Source organism: Delphinus delphis, chromosome 1, assembly GCF_949987515.2.
Source record: "Delphinus delphis chromosome 1, mDelDel1.2, whole genome shotgun sequence".
Lineage (NCBI taxonomy): Eukaryota > Metazoa > Chordata > Mammalia > Artiodactyla > Delphinidae > Delphinus > Delphinus delphis.
Window position 1 is genome coordinate 154098244 of NC_082683.1, and position 14954 is coordinate 154113197.

General features: G+C 35.4%; 1 protein-coding gene across 3 annotated transcripts in view; it reads right to left on the reverse strand.

Annotated features, from left to right (window-relative positions):
* RGS7 (regulator of G protein signaling 7) overlaps positions 1-14954 on the reverse strand; it is a 603713-nt gene that overhangs the window by 161580 nt on the left and 427179 nt on the right. The gene's annotated exons all lie outside the window — the stretch shown is intronic.

The following is a 14954-nucleotide window of genomic DNA, read 5'->3' on the forward strand; positions in this document are numbered from 1 at the left end:
AGACAGGAAGAAAAGGCAGAGATACTGGCTTGTCAAGGAAAAACCCACATCTCAGCCACAGCAATCCACAATTAGGAGGGATCACAAAGGTATGGAATTCTCTCTGAGGAGAAAGGGATTCAAGTTACACATCAGGCACTCTAACCCTTTGATCCTGAACAGAAGAGACAAGTCCCCAAAATGCTTAGCTTTGAAAACCAATGGGAAATATGCCCAGGAAAACTACATAACTGCAGGGGGCATAAAACCTGTTCTTAAACATCTTATGTACAGACTCATTCAACCCAAAACCAGCACAAAAAGAACAGAACAAAAAGTACACAGGGAGACTGGCCAAGACAGCAGACTAGAAAGACCCTGAGCTCACTCCTCTCATGAGCACAACAAAATCACAACTATCTGTAGAACAGCCATCAATGAAGAACACTGGAACCTACCAGAAAAGATCTTCTACAACTAAGACATAAAGAAGGAACCACAATGATACAGGTAGGAGGGGTGGACTCACAATATAATTAAATCCCATATCCCCCAGGGAGGGGGGAGACCCACAAACTGTAGAATAATTATATTGCTGAGGCTCTCCCACAGGAGTGAGAGTACTAAACCTCACATGAGACTCCCCAGCCTGGGGTTCCAGAACCAAGAAGAAGAGACCACACAGTATTTGGCTCTGAAGGCCAGCAGGGCTTAATTACAGAGCCCCACATGACTAGGGGAAATAGAGTCTTCACTCTTAAAAGGGAGCACACAAAACCCTACCCACACCGGGACCAAGGGCAAAAGCAGTAATTTGGTAGGAGCCTGGGCCAGACTTACCTTCTGGACTCGGAGAGTCTCTTGGAGAGGTGGGGAATCTTGGGAACAAAGACACTAGTGGCAGGCATATTGAGAAACATCCAAATATGTGAACACTGCTGGATCATTAGCACGAAGACCTGGCCCCACCCAAACCCTGTAGGCTCCAATGCTGGGATGCCTCAGGCCAAACAACTAACCTGGTACGGACCCATCAGCAGACAGGCTGCCTAAAGACTTCCTGAGCCCAGAGTCACCTCTAGGCATGCGCCTAGACACAGCCCTACCCACTAGAAGGCCAAGACCCACCTCCACACAATAGCGAGTAGGCACCGGCCCTGCCCTCCAGGAAGCTTGCACTAGCCTCTAGACCAGCCTCACTCACTAGGGGGCAGATGCCAGAACCAGGACAACCAGTATCCCACAGTCTGCGGAATAAGACCGCCAACAGCAAGCCAGACCCTACACTGTGGCCAGCTGGGCCCTGGCCCTGCCCACTAGTAGGCCAACACAATTTTCAGGACACCTTGCACCACATACATAACTGTGTCAGGAACTAGCCTTCCCTCACCAACAATCTAAAACGAGCTATGGGATCCATGGGCCATGCAGCCAGGCTCCAAGAAACAACTCTGCCTGCTAGTAGTCCTGCACTAACCCCAGGATCTGGCTTCACATGCCAGTGTGTGGGCAACAGCCCCTGCACAACCTAGACTCCACCCACCAGTGAGCCAGCACTAGCCCCGGGGTGCCTTAGGGTTCTGCAACCAGCTGCCTCATGACAAGGCACCATTAAACAGCAGCCAGCAACATCCACACAAGGTAGGACCTTCCAACCAACTGGACTAGGGGCCAGTAAAGCCTACCAGACCACCCATATAAGTCAGACCACCACAACAGAAGAACCCATGCAGCCCTCTTTGGGGGAAGCCCTAGAGCATACAGCTGGAGTGACAAGAGGGAAGTGCACTGCTGCGACACATAGGATGTCTCCTAGAGAAGGCCACTTCTCCAAGGTTGAGAAACAGAAATAACCTAAAACATAAAAATACAAATAGGGAGTTAGACAAAATGAGGCAGCAGAGGAATATGTTCCAGACAAAGGAACAAGATAAAACCCCAGAAGAACTAAGTGAAGTGAAGACAGGCAATCTATCTGAGAAAGACTTGAGAGTCATGATTGTAAGATGAGCAAAAAACTAGGGAGGAGAATGGATGCACAGAGCAAGGAGTCAGAATTTTTAACAAAGCGTTATAAAATTTAAAGAAGAGCCAAACAGAGATGAAGAATACAATAACTGAAATGAAAAATATGCTAGAAGGAATCAATAGTAGACTAAATGATATAAAAGCACAGATCAGTAACCTGGAAGACAGAGTAGTTGAAATCACTGCCATTGAACAGAAAAAAAGAATTAAGAATGAAAACAAACAAGGACAGTTTAAGAGACCTCTGGGACAACATCAAGCACACTTATATTCACATTATAGGGGTCTCAGAGGGAGAAGAGAGAAAGGACACTAGAAAACATTTGAAGAGATAATAGCTGAAAACCTCCCCAACATGGGAAAGGAAACAGTCACCCAAGTACAGGAAGTGCATAGAGTCCCATACAGAATTCATCCAAAAAGGAACACATAAAGACACATTGTAATCAAAATGACAAAAATTAAAGATAAAGAGAGCATATTAAAGGTAACAAGAGAAAAGCAACAAATAACATAATAGGGAACTCACATAAAGCTATGTGCTGATTTTTCAACAGAAACTCTGCAGGCCAGGAGGGAGTTGTATGATATATTTAATGTGGTGAAAGGAAAAAAACTATAACCAAGAATACTCTACCAAGCAAGGCTCTCATTCAGATTTGAGGGAGAAATCAAAGCATTACAAATAAGCAGAAGCTAAAAGAATTCAGCACCACCAAACTGGCATTACAACAAATGTTAAAGGAACTTCTCTAGGTGAAAAAGAAAAGGCCACAACTAGAAACAAAAAAATTACAAAATGAAAGAGCTCACTGACAAAGGCAAACATACAGGAAAAGTAATAAATCATCCACAAAAAAAACTAGTAGGGAAGTTAACAGATGAAAGTAGTAAAATCATCTGTAACCACAATAAGCAGTTAAGGGATACAGAAAACAATTAGAGGTAAAATATGATATTAAAAACAGAAATCGTGAGGGGAAGAGAGGACAAATGCAGGCTTTTAAAAATGCATTTGAAATTAAGAGATCAGCAACTTAAAACAATAATTCATATATATATATAATATAATATATGTATATACACACATATACATATATATATATATATATAGAGAGAGAGAGAGAGAGAGAGAGAGAGAGAGAGAGGGAGAGAGAGGGAGAAAGAGGGAGACTGCTATACAAAAACCTCACAGTAACTGCAAACCAAAAAATCTATAACAGATATATACACAAAAAAGAAAAATGAATCCAAACGTAACACTAAGATAGTCATCACATCATAAGAGAAGAAAAAAAAGGGGGAGGGAATACCAGTAATTACCATAAATGTAAATTAAATAAATGTTCCAACCAAAAGACATAGAGTGGTTGAATGAAGAAAAAAGACCCATATATATGCTGCCTCCAAAAGACTTACTTCAGAACTAGAGATACATACAGACTGAAAGTGAGGATATGGAAAAAGGTATTCCACACAAGTGGAAATGAAAAGAAAGCCAGAGTAGCAATATTTATTTTGAATAAAATAGACTTTAAAATAAAGACTGTTACAAGAGACAAATAAGGATACTATATAATGATCAAGTGATCAATGCAAGAAGGAGATATAAAAATTGTAAATATATATGCACCCAACATGGGAGCATCTCAATATATAAGGCAAAAATTAACAGACATAAAAGGATAAATCAACAGTAAAGCTTATTGTTTTAGGGGACTTTAACATCCCACTTACAACAATGGACTGGAAATCCAGGTGGAAAATCAATAAGGAAATACAGGCTGTAAATGACACATTAGACCAAATGAACTTAATTGATATATAGAGAGATTTTCACCCAAGAGCAGAGAATACACATTGTTTTCAAGTGCACATGGAACATTCTCTAGAGTAGATTAAATGCTAGGCCACAAAACAAGCCTTAGAAAATTGAAATTATATCAATCATATTTTCTGACCAAAATGCTATGAGACTAAAAATCAACCACAAGGAAAAAAAGGCAGAAAACACAAACGTGTGGAGGCTAAACAATGTGCTACTAACCAACCAAGGAATCACTGGAGAAATCAAAGAGGAAATCAAAAAATACCTAGAGACAAATGGAAACAAAAACACGACGATCTAAAACCTATGGGACATAGCAAAGGCAGTTCTAAAAGGGAATTTTAGATCAATACAGTCTTACATCAGGTAACAAGAAAAATCTCAAACAACTTAACCTTACACCTAAAGCAAGCAGAGAAAGGAGAACAAACATAACCCAAAGTTAGTAGAAGGAAAGAAATAAAGATCAGAGCAGAAATAAATGAAATAGAGACGAAGAAAACAATAGAAAAGATCAATGAAACTAAAAGCTTTAGTTCTTTAACCAGATAAACAAAATTGATAATCCTTTAGCCAGACTCAACAAGAAAAAATAGAAGAGGGTGCAAATCAATAAAATCAGAAATAAAAAAGAAGTTACAAGTGACATCACAGAAATATAAAGGATCATGAGACTACTATGAGCAACTATATGCCAATAAAATGGACAACCAAGAAGAAATGGACAAATTCTTAAAAAGGGACAATCTCTTAAGACTGAACCAGGAAGAAATAGAAAATATTAACTGACAAATTACCAGTACTAAAATTGAATCAGTAATTTAAAAATTTTCAACAAGCAGAAGTCCAGGACCAGATGGCTTCACAGGTGAATTCTACAAAACATTTAAAGAAGAGTTAACACCTATCCTTATGAAAGTATTCCAAAAAATTACAGAGGAGAGAACACTTCCAAACTCATTCTATGAAGCCAGCATAACCCTGATAGCAAAACCAGACAAAGATATCGCAAAAAAAGGAAAATTACAGGCCAATATCACTGACGAACATAGATGCAAAAATCCTTAACAAAATACTAGCAAGCTCAATCCAACAACACATTAAAATGGTCATACAACATGGTCAAGTGGGATTTATACCAAAGATGTAAGGATTTTTCAATATCTGCAAATCAGTCAATGAGATACATCACATTAACAAATTGAAGAATTAAAACTGTATGGTCATCTCTATAGGTGCAGGAAAAGCTTCTGACAAAATTCAACAGCATCTATGATAAAAACTTTCCAGAAAGTGGGCATAGAAGGAATGCACCTCAACATAATAAAGGCCATATATGACAACCCATACCTAACATCATACTCAATGGTGAAAATCTGAAAGCATTTCTTCTAAGGTCAGGTACAAGACAAGGATGCCTGCTTCCACCACTTTTACTCAACATAATTTTGGAAGTCCTAGCCACAGCAAGCAGACAAGAAAAAGAAATAAAAGGAATCCAAATTTGAAAGGAAGAAGTTAAACTGTCACTGTTTGCGATGACATGATACTATACATTGAAAAGCCTAAAGATGCCACCAAAACTACTAGAGCTCATCAATGAATTCAATAAAGTTGCACGATACAAAATCAATATACAGAAATCTCTTCCATTTCTATACACCAACAATGAAATAGGAGAAAGAGAAATTAGGGAAACAATCCCATTTATCATCACATCCAAAAGAATAAAATACATAGGAATAAACCTATCTAAGGAGGAAAAAGACTTGTACTCTGAAAACTAGAAGATGCTGATGAAAGAAACTGAAAACAACACAAACAGGTGGAATGATATATGGTGGTATTCTTGGAGTGGGAGAATCGATATTGTTAAAATGACCATACTACTCAAGGCAATCTACAAATTCAAGGCAATCCCTATCAAGTTACCAATGGGATTTTTCACAGAACTAGAAAAATAATTTTAAAATTTGTATGGAAACACAAAAGACCTCAGATAGCCAAAAATCTTGAGAAAGCAGAATGGAAATGGAGGAATCATGTTCCCTGACTTCAGAATCTACTATAAAGCTACAGTATTCAAGAGTATGGTACTGACACAAAAACAGACACACAGATCAATGGAACAGGATAGAAAGCCCAGAAATAAACCCGTGCAGCTATGGTCAATTAATCTACGAAAAAGGAGGCAAGAACAAACAATGGAAAAAAGTCTCTTGAATATGTGGTGCTGGGAAAACTGGGAAGCTGGATGTAAAAGAATGAAATTAGAACATTAGCTAACACCATATACAAAAATAAACTAAAAATGGATTAAAGACCTAAATGTAAGTTTGGATGCTATAAAATTCCTGGAGGAAAACACAGAACACTCTTTGACATAAAGCAGCAATATTTTTTTTGATCCATCTCCTCGAGTAATGGAAATAAAAGCAAAAATAAACAAACGGAATCTAATTAAACTTAAAAGCTTTTGCACAGCCAAGAAACCATACACAAAATGAAAAGAGAACCTATGGAATGGGAGAAAATATCTGTAAATGATGCAACTGGCAAGGGATTAATTTCCAAAATATACAAATAGCTCATATAGCTCAATATTAAAAAATAGAACAATCCAATCAAAAAATGAGCAGAAGATCTAAATAGACATTTCTCTAAAGAGGACATACAGATGGCCAGCAGGCACATGTAAAGATGTTCAACGTCTCTAGTTATTAGAGAAATGCAAATCAAAACTACAATGATGATCAAACTACAATGATCAAAATTACCTCACACCAGTCACAATGGTCAACATCAAAAGTCTACAAACAAATGCTAGAGGGGGGTTGTAGATAAGGGAATCCTCCTACACTCTTTGGGGGAATGTAAACTGGTGCATCCACTATGGAGAACAGTATGGAGGTTCCTTAAAATAACTAAAAATAGAGCTACCATATGAGCCAGCAATCTGACTCCTGGGGATATATCCGGAAAAGATGAAAACTCTAATTTGAAAAGATATAAGCACTCTAATGTTCATAGAAGTACTATTTACAACAGCCAAGACATGGAGCAACCTAAGTGTCCATTGACAAATAAATGGATAAAGAATAGGTGGTATTTATACAATGGAATATTAGTCATAAAAATGAATAAAATGTCATTTGCAGTAACTTGGATGGAACTAGAGATTATCCCAATAAGTTAGACAGAGAAAGACAAATATCATAGGATATCACTTATACATGGAATCTAAAAAAATGATACAAATGAACTTATTTACAAAACAGGAAAAGACTCACAGACATAGAAAATAAACTTATGGTTACCAAAGGGGAAGGCAGGGGGAGGAAGGGATAAATTAGGTGTTTGGGCTTAACAGATGTACATTACTATATATAAAATTGATAAACAACAAGGACCTACTGTATTGCACAGGGAACTATATTTGATATCTTGTAATAATCTATAATGAAAACGAATCTGCAGAAGAATATTTGTGTATATATATATAACTCAATCACTTTGCTGTATACCTGAAACTAACTCAACATTGTAAATCAACTATACTTCAATTTAAAAAAAAGTACACAGATCATAGGTATAGGATACCCACTTACTAACCTTGAAGCATCTGCCAGAGAGACAGGAACCAGGTGGAATACCCCCCTGGAAATGAATCACTGATTTGAGCCATTTATGTGATCGCTGGTTACCTTGCTAATACTGGCACTAGAGGGTGCCATTTTGGAATTGTCCATCTCTTAGCACCAGTGGGCATGCCTCACTAAGAGCCCTGCTGGATTAGCAATAGCCCCATCTACCAGTGCCCTTTGGCAGCTGCTCCCAGCAGCTAACCTGGGATCCAGACTCATCCACCAGTGCCACACAGCAGTCAGGATTCCACCACAACAGTAGGGTGCATGCAGCACACATAGGGGAGACCCCTTGAACTCCTGGATCTAGTGGCCAGGCAGAATTGTACTTCTGAGTCCCAGGAGACATCACCTAAATAAGGCCACTCCTTCAAGACTGGGAGAGATAGCTAATACACCTATTAGTTAGAAACAAATAAAGAAAACTAGGCAAAATAAAGAGATATTGGAGTATGTCCCAATTGAAAGAGCAAGATAAAGATGCTCACTGAACCTGGAAGTAGAATAAATACACACAGTGAGAAGTTCAACAAAGAGACAGAAAATATTAAAAAGTACCAAATAGAAGTTATGACATAATTAAAAATACACTAGATGGGATCAACAGCAGACTGCATGATGTAGAAGAATTTGGTAAGCTGAAAGACAAAACAATGGAACTAACACAGACAAGAGTAGAAAAATGAAAAAAGAATTTTAAAAAGTGAAGACATCTTAATAGAGCTTTGGAACAACATCAAATGAAATATATGCATTATAGGGGTCCTAGAATGAGAAGAGAGAAAGAGCCAGAAAAATTATTTGAAGAAACAGTAGCTGAAAACTTCCCTAATCTGGGAAAAGAAATAGACATCCAGGTCCAGGAAGCCCAGAGAATTCCAAATAAGATGAACTCAAAGAGACACATATTAAGACACATTATAATTAAAATTGTAAAGTTTAAGGATAAAAAGAGTATCCTAAAAGCAGCAAGAGAATAACAACTTGTTACATATGAAAAGAAACCACATAAGGCTATCACAGATTTTTCAGCAGAAACTACAGGTCAGAAGGGGGTGGATGACATATTCAGAGTGCTTACGGGAAAATACTTCCAACCAAGAATATCACACAGAATTGAAAAAGAAGTCAAGATTTTCCCAGATAGACAAAAACAAAAGGAGTTCATCACCACTAAACCATCCCTACAAGAAATATTATGAAGACTTATTTAAGGTGAAAAGAAAACGCACTAATTAATAATAAGAAACATATGAAAATAAAAATTTCACTGGTATAGATAAATATATACTACAGGAAGTGGATCAAGCGTTTATAAAGCAAGCATAGTGGTTAAAAGACAAGTAAAAATAACTAAAATTATAATAATTAATTAAAGGATGCATAAAATAAATAATGTAAAATGTGTTATCATGAGTAAAACGTTTGTCCAGGGTAGGGGGGTGGGAGAGTAAAAAGATAAAAGTTTGGAATGTGTTCACATTTAAGTTGCTACCAACTTAAAACAGTCTACCATTTAAACAGGCTGTCATATGTGAAGCTCATAATAACCATAAGAAAAAAACTTGTAGTAAATACATAAAAGAAAATGAGAGAAAGAATCTCAACATAATACTAAAGAAAATCAACAAAACACAAGGGAAGAGATAAAGAGGAAAAGAAAAGAACTGAGAGTAACTATAAGAACAGCCAGTAAACAATAAACAAAATGGCAAAATACATGATTATCACTACTTACTTTAATGTAAATGGACTAAATTCAATAATCAAAAGACACAGACTAGCTGAATGGATTAAAACACAAGACCCATCTATATGTTGCCTACAAGAGACTCACTTCAGAAGAAAGGACACACATGGACTTACAGTGAAGGGATGGAAAAAGATATTCCATGCATATGGAAATGAAAAGAAAGCAAGAGTAGTTATACTCATATCAGACAAAATAGGCTTTAAACAAAAACTATAATAAAAGACAAAGAAGAACACTACATAATGATAAATAGGTCAATTCAGCAAGAAGATATAACCTTTATAAACGTATATGAACCCAACAGAGGAGCACCAAGATATATAAAGCAAATATTAATGGACTTAAGTTGAAAAATTGAAAGCAATACAACAATAGTAGGGGACTGTAACACCCTACTTAAATCAATGCATAGATCATCTAGACAAAATAAGGAAACAGTGGATGTAAATGACACATTTACATCATATACTTAAGAGATATATACATTCTGATACATATGTTTCATCTCAAAGCAACAGAATACATATTCTTCTCAAGTGCATACGGAACAATATCCAGGATAGATCACATGTTAGATTGCAAAGCAAGTCTCAAGTAGTTCAAGAAGATTGAAATTATGTCAAGTATTTTCTTTTACCATAATTGTATGAAACTAGAAAACAATCACAAGGAAATAAAGAGAAAAAACACAAAAAATGGTGATTAAATAAAATCTATAATTAAATCTAATTAAATAAAATTGATACCAAAGTATCAATGGATAATCAAAGAAATCAAAAGAAGAAAAAAAAATACCTAAAGAGAAATGAGAACATAAATATGACATAGCAAAGTCTATGGGATGCAGAAAATCAGTTCAAAGAGAGAATTTCATAGCAATACACTCCTACCTCATAACAATAATATCTCAAATAAACAATCTGACTTTACACCTAAAGGAATTATAAAAAGAACAAAGGTAAAATTAGTAGAATACATGAAATAATAAAGATCAGAGTGGAAATAAGTGAAGTAGAGATTAAAAAAACCCATAGAAAACACCAATGAAACAAGGAGCTGGTTTTTGAAAAGATAAAATCAACAAAGTAGCTAGACTAACCACGAAAAAAAGAGAGAGGACTCAAACAAATAAAATCAGAGATTAAAAAGGAGAATTTAAAACTGATACCACAGAAAAATAAAGAATCATAAGGACTGCTACAAACAAGTATATGTAAACAAATTGGACAGTCTAGAAGAAATGGATAAATTTTTAGAAATATACAATCTTCTAAGACTGAATCATGAAGAAATAGAAAATCTTAATAGACTGATTACTAGTAGGGAAATTAAAACAGTAATTTAAAAATGTCCCAACAAACAAAAGCCCATGACCAGTAGATTTTACTGGTGAATTCTACAAAACATTCAAAAATTTAATATCGATTCTTCTTAAATTCTTCCAAAAAATTGAAGAGAAAGGAAACCTTCCAAACACATTTCAAAAAGCTGGCATTACCCTGATACCAAAATCAGACAAGGTCATCACAAGAAAGAAAGTTACAATCCAAAATCCTTGGTGAACATAGAAAATCATATGATCATCCTGATAGTTGCAGAAAAACATTTGACAAAATTCAACATCAATTTATGCAAAAATGCTCAAGTAAGGGCATATTGAGGGAATGTACCTCAACATAATAAAGGTCATATATGACAAACCCACAATTAACATCATACTGAACAGAGAAAAGCTGAAAACTTTTCCTCTAAGATCAGGAACAAGACAAGGATGTCTACTCTTGCCACTTTTATTCAACATTGTATTGAAGTCCTAGCCACAGCAGTTAGGCAAGAAAAATAAATAAAAGGCATCCAAATTGGATAGGAAGAAGTAAAACTGTCACTGTTTTCAGTTTACATGATACTATATATAGAAAATCCTAAGACTACACCAAAAAACTATTAGAACTAATAAATGAATTCTGTAAAGTTTCAGGATAAAGAATTAATATACAGAAATCTGTTGTGTTTCTATACACTACTAACAAACTATCAGAAAGATAAATGAAGAAAACAATCCCATTTTCAATTGCATCAAAAAAATTAAAATACGTAGGAATAAATTTAACAAGGAAGTGAAATACCTGTACACTGAGAACTATAAGACACTGAGGAAAGAAACTGAAGACACAAATAAATGGAAAGATATTCCATGCTCATGAATTGGAAGAATTAATATTGTTAAAATGCCCCTAATAGCCAAAGCAATCTACAGATTCAATGAAATCCTTATAAAAATTCCAAAGACATATTTTGTAGAACTAGAACAAATACTTCTAAAATTTGTATGGAAACACAAGGGATCCCAAATAGCAAAAACAAGCTTGAGAACAATGAACAAAACCTGAGGTATCGAGTGTCCTAATTTCAAACTATACCACAAAGCCATATTAATCAAAACAGTATGGTATTGACACAAAAACAGACACACAGATCAATGGAACAGAATTGACAGTCCATAAATAAACCCACAAATATATGGTCAATTAATTTACTACCAAGGAGCCAAACACATAAAAGAAAGAAATGACATTATTTTGGTGTCATGAAATGTCATTAAATGGTGTTGGAGAAACTAGACAGCCACATGTGAAAGGGCAAAACTAGATTACTATCTAATATCATACATAAAAACTAATTCAAAATGGATTAAAGACTTGAGTGTAAGACCAGAAATCATAAAATTCCTAGAAGAAAACATAGGTGGTAAACTCACTGACATAGATCTCAGTGATGTTTTGGTGGACCTGACCCCAAAGGTAAGGGACACAAAAGCAAAAATAAACAAATGGGACTAGATCAAACTAAAAATCTTTTGCTCAGTGAAGGAAACCATCATCAAAATGAAAAGGCAACCTACTGAATGGGAGAAGATATTTGCAAATCATATATCTGGTAAGTGTTAATATTCAAAATATATAAAGGATTCAATAACAAAAAAATCTGATTAAAAATGGGCAGATGATCTGAATAGTCATTTTTCCAAGAAGACATACAGATGTCCACAACAGGTACTTGAAAAAGATGCTCAACATCACCAATCATCAGGGAAATGTAAATCAAAAACACAATGAGATATCACCTCACACCTGTCAGAATGGCTATTAGCAAAAAGATAATAAATAACAAATGTTGGCAAGGTTGTGGAGAAAAGGAAACCATTGTGCACTGTTGGTGTTAACTGATGCAGACACTATGAAAAACATTATGGAAGTTCCTCAAAAAATTAAAAATACGGCTTCCCTGGTGGCACAGTGGTTGAGAGTCCGCCTGCCGATGCAGGGGACACGGGTTCGTGCCCCAGTCCGGGAAGATCCCACATGCCGCGGAGTGGCTGGGCCCGTGAGCCATGGCTGCTGAGCCTGCGCGTCTGGAGGCTGTGCTCCGCAACGGGAGAGGCCACAACAGTGAGAGGCCCGCGTACCGCAAAAAAAAAAAAAAAAAAAAAAAAAAAAATTAAAAATGGAACTACCATATGATTCAGCAATTCCCCTTGTGGGAATTTATCCAAAGGAAACAAAAACACTAACTCAAAAAGATATTTGCACCCCAATGTTCATTGCAGCATCATTTACAATAGCCAGGATATGGAAGCAACCTAACTGTCCATCGTTGAATGAATGTAAAAGGAAAATTTGGTATGTATATGTAAATATATACTGGTGTTGGATTATGCAACCCCTTTCCCTCAGAAGTCCCTGAAGATCATGCAATCCTCTCCCCGTCTCTAAATGGATCACCAGAACCTGCTCCCATACCAAAGCATTAGTCTTTTCTTCCAACTTGCCACAAAATTCTCTTTCAACAAATTATTGATCTAGAACTTCAAATGACCCCTAGAGTTCTTCAAACAACCACTTGATCACCAAATAAGCACAACACAGAAGCCTGGCATGGGTTTCTCTTTTATATTTAAATATCTTCAGATAATTTATGAAGTTAAAATTAGACCTAGCTTTATAATAACTACTTATCTCTTCATGAGCAGTTCTAAAATGGTATGATTAAATTAATCATGCAACCACCAAAGTAGATGCCAGCTACATTCTTGATCATATTTAACTAGAATCATCTCCCAGATTGATTCATTTTCTGTGTGCAAAATCTGTTATATCTTCAGAACAATCATCAATGCTTCTTAAAATCCAGCACAGAATTTTTCACTCCATGCCAACCAACCAAAAACTAATTTTTCAGCCTGTCATAAATATGACTGAAAATCATGAATGTTCTTTCCCAGATATAATTGATTTTATCTTTTTATATACCTTCTAATGAAGCTTTACAACTTCCTTAAACGGTTGAACAAGCAAATAAAATCAGTTTTTCATATACATTATAGCTAAAATGATATTTCTTATATAAATTATAAACAACGAGTGTTTCTTACTAGCATATTATACCTGTATATTTTCCCTGTTTCTCAGACTATTACTGAAGTACACTTTCAGTCTTAATTTGCAAAAGAACTACTCTTTTGTATCTACTTCACCTTTTGAGAAATGATATTCTTTGCAAATCAGTAGTTCCCTGGTTTTCTGTGACTGTGCCAGTGTTTTCTTAGCACTGGAGTCTTTTGTCTGGTGCTACAGTTTATAAAGTCAGGAATGGCACTGAGCTGAGGCTGAAAGGTAAAACTGTCAAGACCGTGGCTTCCTTTCTCAATAATTATCTCCTTTTTTCACCTAGTAATAATTTGATGCTGGCAGTAGCTGCTTCATCTTTACTTACTTGTTTTATTCCTGTTTAACTTGATAGCATAAGTATTTTAAAAGATCATATACCAAGTGATCAAGGGATGTACACAGACATTTTTTACAGAATTAGAAGTATATTTTCTGGTGGCACGGCCTTATAAAGTTAGCTCAAAATGAGTAAAAATAAAAACTTTGCATCTCCATGTACTATTATTTCTAAATCATTCTAAGGTGGTAATCACCAGAAGCAGGAGTAAAAGCCGTAACAATTTTTTTTTTAAATTGAAGGAATAGTGTCTGTATAGCTAGTGTATTGCCATCTTTCTCTATTATGTCATTCTGTCACTGTAATCCCAATTTTTATGTTATTTTCTTTTGTTTTTTTTCAGCATTTCTCTAAACAAAATAATCTCACTTTTATTTCAGTGATGTGAAATATTTGCCACACATGAAGGCTTTTACATGATATTTCTTTAAAGTCATTAAATTCCTCACAATTCAGAATATGTTCTAGGCAATGAAGAAGTGTGCTGGCAGAAACTGTTCTCAAATTGTGGACATTGGTTTTGCGTTGCAGAATACAGAAAATGTCCACCACAATAAATGAGTCCATGGCTGCAATAAGGGTATTAAAAACATAATGTAAGCATGATAAAAAATTGGAATTACAAATAACATTGTTTTCAAACCTCATGCAAAAATGGAGTTAAGGCAAAATTATAAATTAATGAGATTTAGTTCTATGTGTTTTCAGAAGAGAAATTTCATTATTTCATAATCACTTGCTATAAATTATATGTATAATTATTTATGGACATGTATACTGCTCATCCATTCTAACAGTCGCTAATCACCTGAATCAAATGTTATAAAATAGGACATTATATATTGAAAAAATTTTAAAGTAAACTAAATAAAATTTAGTTAAATATACATTGACTACCATAAAATCTGTATAAATGGGAAAAACATAGTTAAAATGT